Genomic DNA, 8,963 nt, shown 5'->3' with positions numbered 1-8,963 from the left:
GTATAACCAAGTCATGATTTCACTATAATGATTACTAATACAAACTTGTTCACCCTAGGTTTAAAAATCGGCAATAATAAATCATAGATCATCATAAGCAATGCACTCATCAACCAAAAGCATGCAACCCTCCCCCACACTTTAAAATTACATTATCCTCAATGTAAATAAGAGATGCAATATAACGAGGAAAAGGTAAGGAAAAAGGGTTAAGGTCTGCCCTAGATGGAAAGAAAAATGGTGCCGCTCACATGTGCTACTCCCCAAATCCAAACACGGAGAGTGATGGTGCCGCTCTCATGTGCTGCCAACTCCAAGCACCCACATAATCCCTGAGAAACACAGTGGGACACAAGGGAAGCATACATAAGTAGCAAAACAATAATGTAGTAAATAAGAAAGCAAACAAACCAAAATGTCTATGCAACAAGGGACACCTGTTGCTAAATAAACTACTAGAGAAAAGATGAAAAAGAAAAACAAACACTGGGTACTAAAAGAAAATAAAGAAAAACAAGGATCTCTGGAATTAGAAAGCAACACTCTCAAAGCTGGAATCATCATCAGAGGGGGTGGTAGAGGTGTCCAAATCCCACAAATCTGTAGTATCCACGCCAACATCTCGAGCAGGCCGCACAGGGAAGGTAGGCTCCGGAGATAACCGCATCCCCAAGTGCTTGGCAATGCGTACCACGCTCCGCTTTAGCCATCGAAACGCAGTATATGAACAAAAAAATCAGCTCGGGAGTGTGAGGTGGTGACCGTGATCGCGGATGAGAAGAGGTGGCCTACGATGGAGGGTCAAGGGTATCAGTGTCGGCAGTAGGTAGATCATCAGTGGATGTGACCCTATACTCGGTCCCTCGGACCGTCTAAACCCTGTGCACCATCCTCATCGAACGCAACATCTCGAGGGATATAAGAGACATGCCTCCTACCACTCGCATCCGGTCGGTCCCCTGAAGAGCGCCCAAAAAAAATCACCAACACAAGGAGATGTCCCCTGATGAGAAATAGATACAGCGACCTCGTATCCTAAATGCATGTGAAAACCGTCCACCATGCTTAGCAGAAAATCAAAATCTCATAAACTGACAATGCCTGTGCTACGACGGTGACCTGTCAAAGTGTGGCTGAGTAGGAAATGGATGTAGTGCAGCCGCTGGGGAGCGGAGTGCGGTAGCCTTGGTTCGACGGGGATCATAAGTCGGATATGAACTCAACCATCGCGAGGAATTAATAAGTGACTCCCCTGCAGGTCTGGAGGTAAGCAGGGTGTCATAGGCAGGTGTGCAAGTAAACTCGGCTTCATATAAGCCTAAATGGATGGAGAACTCAATGAGGCTCATACGATGTAACGCACCGAAAACCTAGAACTGAATGAAGTCAGCATGGTGAAAAGTAATAGTGGCTCACGACAGCTCGAATGTGGACAACACCTCGAGTGCCATCTGCTCATAGGTATTGTCGGTGATCAGAAATAGCTGACGCCATACCGCACCACTCAATAACTACTGCATTTCGGGCTCTAGACCTATCTCATGTTAAACATCCCAATCTATCTCTCTTGATTCACCAAAGCGTCGATGAGAGAGATGGGTGTATCGCTTAATACGTGGCTGAGTATAGAATGTGGGTCTGTATTCTGCTCTTGAGGATGAGGCATTAGCTCCATGACTCTTAGAAGGCCCTGCAGTGATATTCTTCCTTGGCATTGTCTGCACAGAACAAGTGAAACAAATTAGTTCAAAACATTAAAAATCATGTAGGACACAATCGTGCTAGGAGCATAGTAACCATGCCCTTGTGATAGCAGGATCGTGCAAAAGAAAGTGCCCAACAATGACACTATTGTGTCATATGGAATTACACGATTGTGTCAGCATCGATCATCATCCCCAAAAGAACTACGATGCTCAATCACAGTCAATTCAAACAACCATGCTATCTAAAGTGAAGTAAATCTCATAAATGATCTCTAGGAGTTACAAATCGCAAACCTAAACCTTGCAATTCTGAAATACACAAAAGAAAATGCCGATCACTTACCGGATTTCGAAAAGGAAGATGAAGAAAAAGAAGAAATCATTGAGGAAAATCGGCGATGGAAACTGACAAATGAATGCACTACACTTTATAGGCCTAATGAGGAGAGGGAGAGTCAAATGTTGCGGGAGAAGAGATGCGATCAAAGGGCGTGGCCGTCGGGTGTTAGGGTTTTAAAAGGAAACGGCGGAACCCGAACAGTTATACCCGAACATACACGTTACACGTGCGTGCCAGATCGTGAGGGTTAGAGTAAGAAAAACAGGTGAGTCATGATCGTGTCACCGAGTGTGCCAACCACGCTGAAAATCTCAGAAGAGTGATTAAAAATTCAAAATAGTCGTGACACACTCGTGCCAAGTGATTAGAAAACGTATCACTCCCTGACACGCTCGTGTCAAGCCCGTGTTTATCTTAGAAAATTTTAAAATTTGCTGCTAGTGAAAATCAGCGACACGCTCATGGGCATGTTCTACCATGTTATGCCAGAAAAGTTTCAAGAACAAAAGTTGTTCCCTCCCCAATAAACATCAAGGTACATGGTCTGAAGTAAAACAATATCGGAATGAATGCCAAATCATAGGGATACTGAGAAAATCATAAGAGAGTGCAGATAACATGCAACAAGATGACCAATGATCTAAAAATGAAATAACAGTCAAACACGAGAAAAACGAACAAACAAAACTAACAAAACAAACAAATGACTTGGGTTGCCTCCCAAGAAGTGCTTGTTTAATGCCACTAGCTTGACATACCTATTTTGTGCTTAAGGAGGTTCATGAAATTGAGATCTCTCTTGGCCACCTGTGACACAATTGCAAGTATATGGTAATAATATGTTAATCAAATGGACCTCACCAAATGTCTAAGTAGCAGAATGCTCAGTATTGTGTGGCATTGGTGGTGAGGTGGGTGGATTCTTCTTCCTAGATGTAACTTTCTTCGACCACTTTCTTACTTTGGAGATCCGTTTTGTTGGTGGTTTTGTATCCTTGTTGGCCACCAAATCAAAACCTTGAGCTTCTTCTACTACCCCCTCATGTTTCTCATCATCCAAGGGTGTATCCTCCAACAGATCAGCAAGTTCATCTTTCATGAATGTCTCCTGTACAAAATAAGAGATAACCTTATCAACAACATCAACAAAAGAACATGTATCATCGAAGTCCATTGTATGCTTCATGGAGTCACGAAGTCTAAAAGTGGTTTCTTCGTCACCAACTCGAAGTGTTATTCAGCCATCCTTGACATCGATGAGAGCTTTGGAAGTTGTTATAAATGGCCACCCCAATATTAACGACACTTCAACCTTGTCATCAATATCTAAAATGACGAAATCCACCGGAAATATAAACTTGTCCACTCTAACCAGAATGTCTTCAATTATGCCCTTAGTCTTTCGGTTGGATCTGTCGCCAACTGTAAAGTCATGTTGGTGGATTTAAGCTCCCCAAGCCCAAGTCTTTGAAACCTTTTATAGGGCATTAAGTTAATACTTTCCCCAAGGTCAGCAAGGGCCTTTTCATCAACTAAACCTACATTTGTGCAAGGAAAGATGAATCCCCCTGGATCTTTCTCCTTCATGGGAAGATTTTTTGCATACTAAAGTAGAACACTTCTCATTGAGTATCATAGAGGACATGTCCTCCAACTTCCTTTTGTTGGTGAGTAGTTCTTTCAAGAATTTGGCATATGTCGACATCTGAGCAAGGACTTTTACAAAATGGACATTAATGCGCAAAGTTTTAAACATGTCGAGGAATTTTTTGTACTCCTCATCTTGTTGGTCTTTCCTTGCCTTTACAGGGTATGGAAGTTTCAGTTGATAGTTTGTGATTGAATTTTTGTCCTTTGTGGTGTTGTCTTTGTTAGTGCACACGATGGGTTTTGCAACTTCCGGTTTAGGCTCCTTCTCAACAGAATTTGGTAGCCGCTTCCCACTTTTTAAATTCATACCCTTCAGTGATTCCTTCGGGTTCACTACTGTGTTGCTCGGGAGGGTCCCCGGTAGCCTTTCCTCCAATAGCTTAGACATTTGGGCTACCTGGTGCTCCAAATTCCTCATAGTTGCATTGGTGTTTCTGATCATCTCGTCATTATCTGTGAACCGAGTCTCAGTACTCTTGATAAATTTAGCCAGTAAACTGTGAGGTCGTTGGAAGGTTCTGACAAGGATGAGGACTAGGATTATTGTGCAATCTGAGGTGGATGCTTGTATTGATGCTGCTGCTGAGCCAACTATCCCTGTCCCGGCTGACTCCAAGAAAATTTGGATGATTCCTCCATAAGGAATTATATGTGTTGCTAAATGGGTTGTTCTGATAGAGACTGTTCTGACCAAAGAAGTCCACTTGTTCAATCTGTTCTACACTTGCATCAATGAAGGAGGAATATCTTGGGTCAAATAAGTGGCCAGAATGATCGTGAATAGGTTCTGAACTTGAAGATGTAGATTGCATGGTGTCCAATCTTTTAGTTATTGCTTCTACTTATAGTGCGAGAGTAGTGATGACATCCACTTGATAAATACCAGTGGTCTTCACCGGTTTGTTCCTCTTCAAACTCCATTGATACGCGTTGTTTGCCATCTCTTCAATCATATTTTGTGCCTCACTCAGTTGCTCGTTACACAATGAACCTCCGTCGGCTACATCATGCATTTATTTGGTGGAAGTATTTAGTCCATTATAGAAGATCTGGATTTGCATCCATTTAACAATTCCATGATGAGGACATTTCCTCAACATCTCCTTATATGTTTCCCATGTATCGTATAAGGAGTCAGATTCTAATTGGCCACAATAGGAGATGTCTCTTCTGAGTTTGGTGATCTTAGTAGGGGGGAAAAATGAGCAACAAATGCCTCAGAAGTCTGCTTCCATGTTGTGAGAGACCTAGGGTGCATCTATTCGTAATATCTAATATTTTTCAACCAAAACCATAATCCTATGGTTTTTTATAGTAATGTCTGCTATTTCTTAATCAAAACCGTAATCCTATGTTTTTTTTTCTCAATGTGTCATATTTTTTAGTTTTGAATCAAAACACTAATTTTTTGTTTTGTTTTTTCAGAATTTCTGCTATTTTTGAGTCAAAACCCTATTCCTATGTTCTCCTTTTATAATGTCTTCTATTTTGCAAACAAAACCCCAATCCTATGTTTTGTTTTCTAAAGGTTTCATATTTATTAGTTATGAATCAAAACAATAACCTATGTTTTTTTTTAGGAATATCTCCTATTTTTCAATCAAAAACTTAATCGTTTCTTTTCTTTTTTAATTAAAACCCTATTCCTATAGAGTACTTTAATCAGTTTGTCATGTCCTCTCTTGGGTCATCCTCACAGACCACTACCATTTATTGCTCCATCGAACCACCATCTACAACAGCTTTTGATGATCTATTTCACTTTTGAGCAAGGAGACTTGTTTTATTTCTATAGTTTGTTGTTTTGCTTTACTTTCTACATGTTTGTTTGTTTCGCACTAATAAGTTGGGAAGGGGTATGCCCTACCAACCTTGTGTAGAACTTTATTTACTTTTATCTACTATGTGTATTTCACTACTCCCTAGTATTAAATCTTTGCATTTAAATTTTTAGTTGGAATGATGATGACCCTTTTTGCCTTGCAGGGGATTATGGGAGCTATGATGATGATGACCCTTTTTGCCTTGCAGGGGATTACATGTACAACTCACCATACTTTGTGTTTAGGTCACTCTTCACAAATTGCATATGATGAATTGGGGAAGTTCGTTTCACCCTCCTCTATTGTTTTAATTGCATATATTGCCTTTTTTTCATGATTAGTGTACATTGGGGACAATGTACAACACTAGGTGTGGGGATGGGTGTATTTCATGTATTTGGGTTATTGTTTGCATGCTAGTATTACCCATGATGGCTTGTTCATTTTGTGAGATTCGTCTAGCATGGATTAATGATTGATGTGAGTTATAAATTTGTTGTTGTATTCTATTGAATCCTGTTTCACCCCTAATACTGTCTTGTGCACTAAATCTTGTGTTGATGCCCTGGGAATAGCCAATTTGACTACTCTAACTCTCTTGTATGCTTAACACACAACTTTGAGTACTTGGCACTAGAACACTAAGTTCTATCTTTCTATGAATTCTTAAGAACTTCTAAGTCTTGTTGAGCTAGCCCAAGTTTTGTGGCATGTAGAATAGCCTAAAGACATAATCTAGGGTGAATAAGAAAAAAAAACAGAGAAAAAGAAAAATGTGTCTATGTTAGTATTCCTCTACTAAAGAAAAATGAATGTGTCTATGTAGACTGTAATTGAGTAGTTGGGTGGCTCTTGTGCCTAACCAGCATGTGCACCCTCTAGAAAGATTTTTTTTTGTGCAGTCTACGTTAGTCGGACACAAAAAAATGAAAAAAAATCAAATACACAAATGAAATGAAATGAAAATAAAAACCTTAGTCATCTTTTTGACTACCTACTAGAGGTTTTGAGAAGGAAAACGGAATTAGTTCAAGGTTAAGAGTTAGAAGGGTCTTACTTGTTCATTGAAGTAGCACTTAGCATTTTAAGACTTAGTACTCTTTGCATGTGGAGTGATTAGCATCTAGAGTTGTACTGATCAGTGGGCTAGGCCAAGTCAGGGCAGATGAGATAGAAGATTCACACACATGGCACAGACATATAAGAGATGAGATAAGATCTTTTTGTTGTGCTTATTGTTTGTAACTCAACATCTATATATCATTATCCATTGTTTTTTTATTTTTATATTTATTTGAGACGGAGGTAATAAATTTAGCCACTTATCATTCTCTTTGTTTTTCATGATTTGTTTTCTTGGGGAGAAGCAAGCGCTTAGGTGTGGGGATATTTGTTAAGTGTCTAAATGTATGTATTTTAGTATATGTATTTTATACACATAGCATGTATTTTTGTAAGAATTGATGCCCTTTTTTGCATAATCGAGTATTATTTGCTTCGCATGACATGGAGAAGCCATAGAGAACACGAGGATATTATTTGGGCGAAAAAAGAGAAGAAAACCAGGTCACGGTATTGTAGCAGATTACTGAAGCTAAAGTACTGTAGCTGGAGCGTTGTAGCAGATGCAATATAGCAGTTACTGTAGCAGATGAAGGATTTTCAGGCCAGAAGATATTCTAGGTCATACGGCCTCAATACAGCCCAGGATTAACCCCGAGATAGACTCGGGATGGCTCAAACTTGAAGGATTTTGTGCCCCTTTTGACCTCTATACGACCCCTATACGGCCCATATACAAGGGAGGTATAAAAGCACATTCTAAGGACATCAAAGGGGACTTCTTGGCAGCCATCACTTGGGAGAAGATAGAGGAGAATGAAGACATCTTTGAGCAAGACATTCTTGAGGCTAGAGAAGAGATCAAGTGCTTGACCATCAAGGAGAGAGATTCACCACCAAGAGAGGAAGGATCAAGGATCATTCGGCATTCATTCGGCTAGAGGAAGCATCATTCGGCCAACCTCCTTCTTTTCTGTATCATTACAACTAGGGAGTGTCACTTATGAATTCATTCTTTGCTTTTATGGACTTTGTTGTTCTTGTTTGTATGATGGCACATTAGACCCCCAAAGCCACCAGATGTAGGTGAACCTTGGAGGGTTCATCATGTATTTTTGATGCATTTTATTTAATTGAGGTGCTTGGGTTGATTTATGGTTTAGCTCATTGTTCTTCATGCCTAGAACTATTAAATGGAGAGATCTGTAGTTCTTTATTGAGTAAAACACGTAGATGTGGCCTACTCACGTGCATTAGATCATTAATGAGTCCAAAGGGGTTTGGTTGTACCAACATACCAAGAAATTGGATGCCGGTAGCCCTCTGAACCATAAGGATAGACTTATGGTAAGTTTGCCTTTATTTTGGGATCTCCTTATTCTTAATGCAAAGGTAGGGATGTTTGTTAGAGAGAGATTCCTATCAACATTAGTATGGGATTAAGGCTCAATCGCCGAGAAATTGGGATTGGTCTAACTTTGAGATCCCTCAGTCTAAATCACCCTTGCTATGCTCTATTGTGCATCCATATATCATGATGAACCCTTAAGGGGATCCACATCCATAGGCCTTTGCATATCATTGTTGCTCTTGAAATCACTTATCATATTCTATAATTCTTATGCTTTTATTTTGTTTGCTCTCTTGTATCAATTAGAATAATTCACCATGCTTAGATTGTGAGGTTAGATAATAGGTGATGAAGGAGTAATGGGAGCTCCTTAGCCCCGTGGAATACGATCCTTGTGTTCTTGCACAAGGTATTACTTGGCGATCTTGTACACTTGCGAGGAAGCAATCAAAGCAATTAAAGGGGTCCAAGATAGATAAAGAAGACAAGTGCATTTGTGCATGTGGGTGGTTGCTTGGAATTAGATCAAGACCGAGGAACAATTAAATTAAAAACTATAAGACATGTCACATAATCAAAATGTGGAACATGACTGCAAATTAACTACAATGTGCAACCATTCATCTTTAGGAATTTATAAATTAGGCCAATGACCCAAACTATCACTGCAGTTATTGGAAGTTCATAGGTGAAGGGTATCTATTAAAATCAAATCATGAAATAACAAAAAAATAAAATCACATCAAGAAATAACGAAGAATATATCAAAAAAGAATTGTAAACTCCATTCAATCAAATCATTTTAAGAAATAATAAAGAATCAACACACAACCAAATCAAGAACAAGAAGTACGAGGGAAAACAAAACATACAATTGAGAGATGCTAGTCAAGTGAATCATTGGGCATGGACTCCGCCACAAATTACCAAATTCCTTGATTGGAATTACAAACAAATATACCAATTAGATAAGTAGGACTCATATATGTTAAATAAGAAAGATACCTATGCAGGTGACAAGATTTCATTGA

At 39.4% G+C, this 8,963-nt stretch overlaps 1 non-coding gene across 1 annotated transcript; it reads left to right on the top strand.

The window, feature by feature from the left end:
- Positions 1 to 4,767: 4,767 nt before the first annotated feature.
- Positions 4,768 to 4,874, top strand: LOC120252173. Its single transcript, XR_005533717.1, has one exon. It is a non-coding gene; the product is annotated as a small nucleolar RNA R71 (small nucleolar RNA).
- The last annotated feature ends 4,089 nt before the right edge of the window (positions 4,875 to 8,963 follow it).

This window comes from Dioscorea cayenensis, chromosome 20 (genome assembly GCF_009730915.1).
Source record: "Dioscorea cayenensis subsp. rotundata cultivar TDr96_F1 chromosome 20, TDr96_F1_v2_PseudoChromosome.rev07_lg8_w22 25.fasta, whole genome shotgun sequence".
Classification (NCBI taxonomy): Eukaryota; Viridiplantae; Streptophyta; class Magnoliopsida; order Dioscoreales; family Dioscoreaceae; genus Dioscorea; species Dioscorea cayenensis.
Note: the sequence above shows the minus strand (reverse complement) of the source record. Positions and strands in the feature narration are given on the sequence as shown.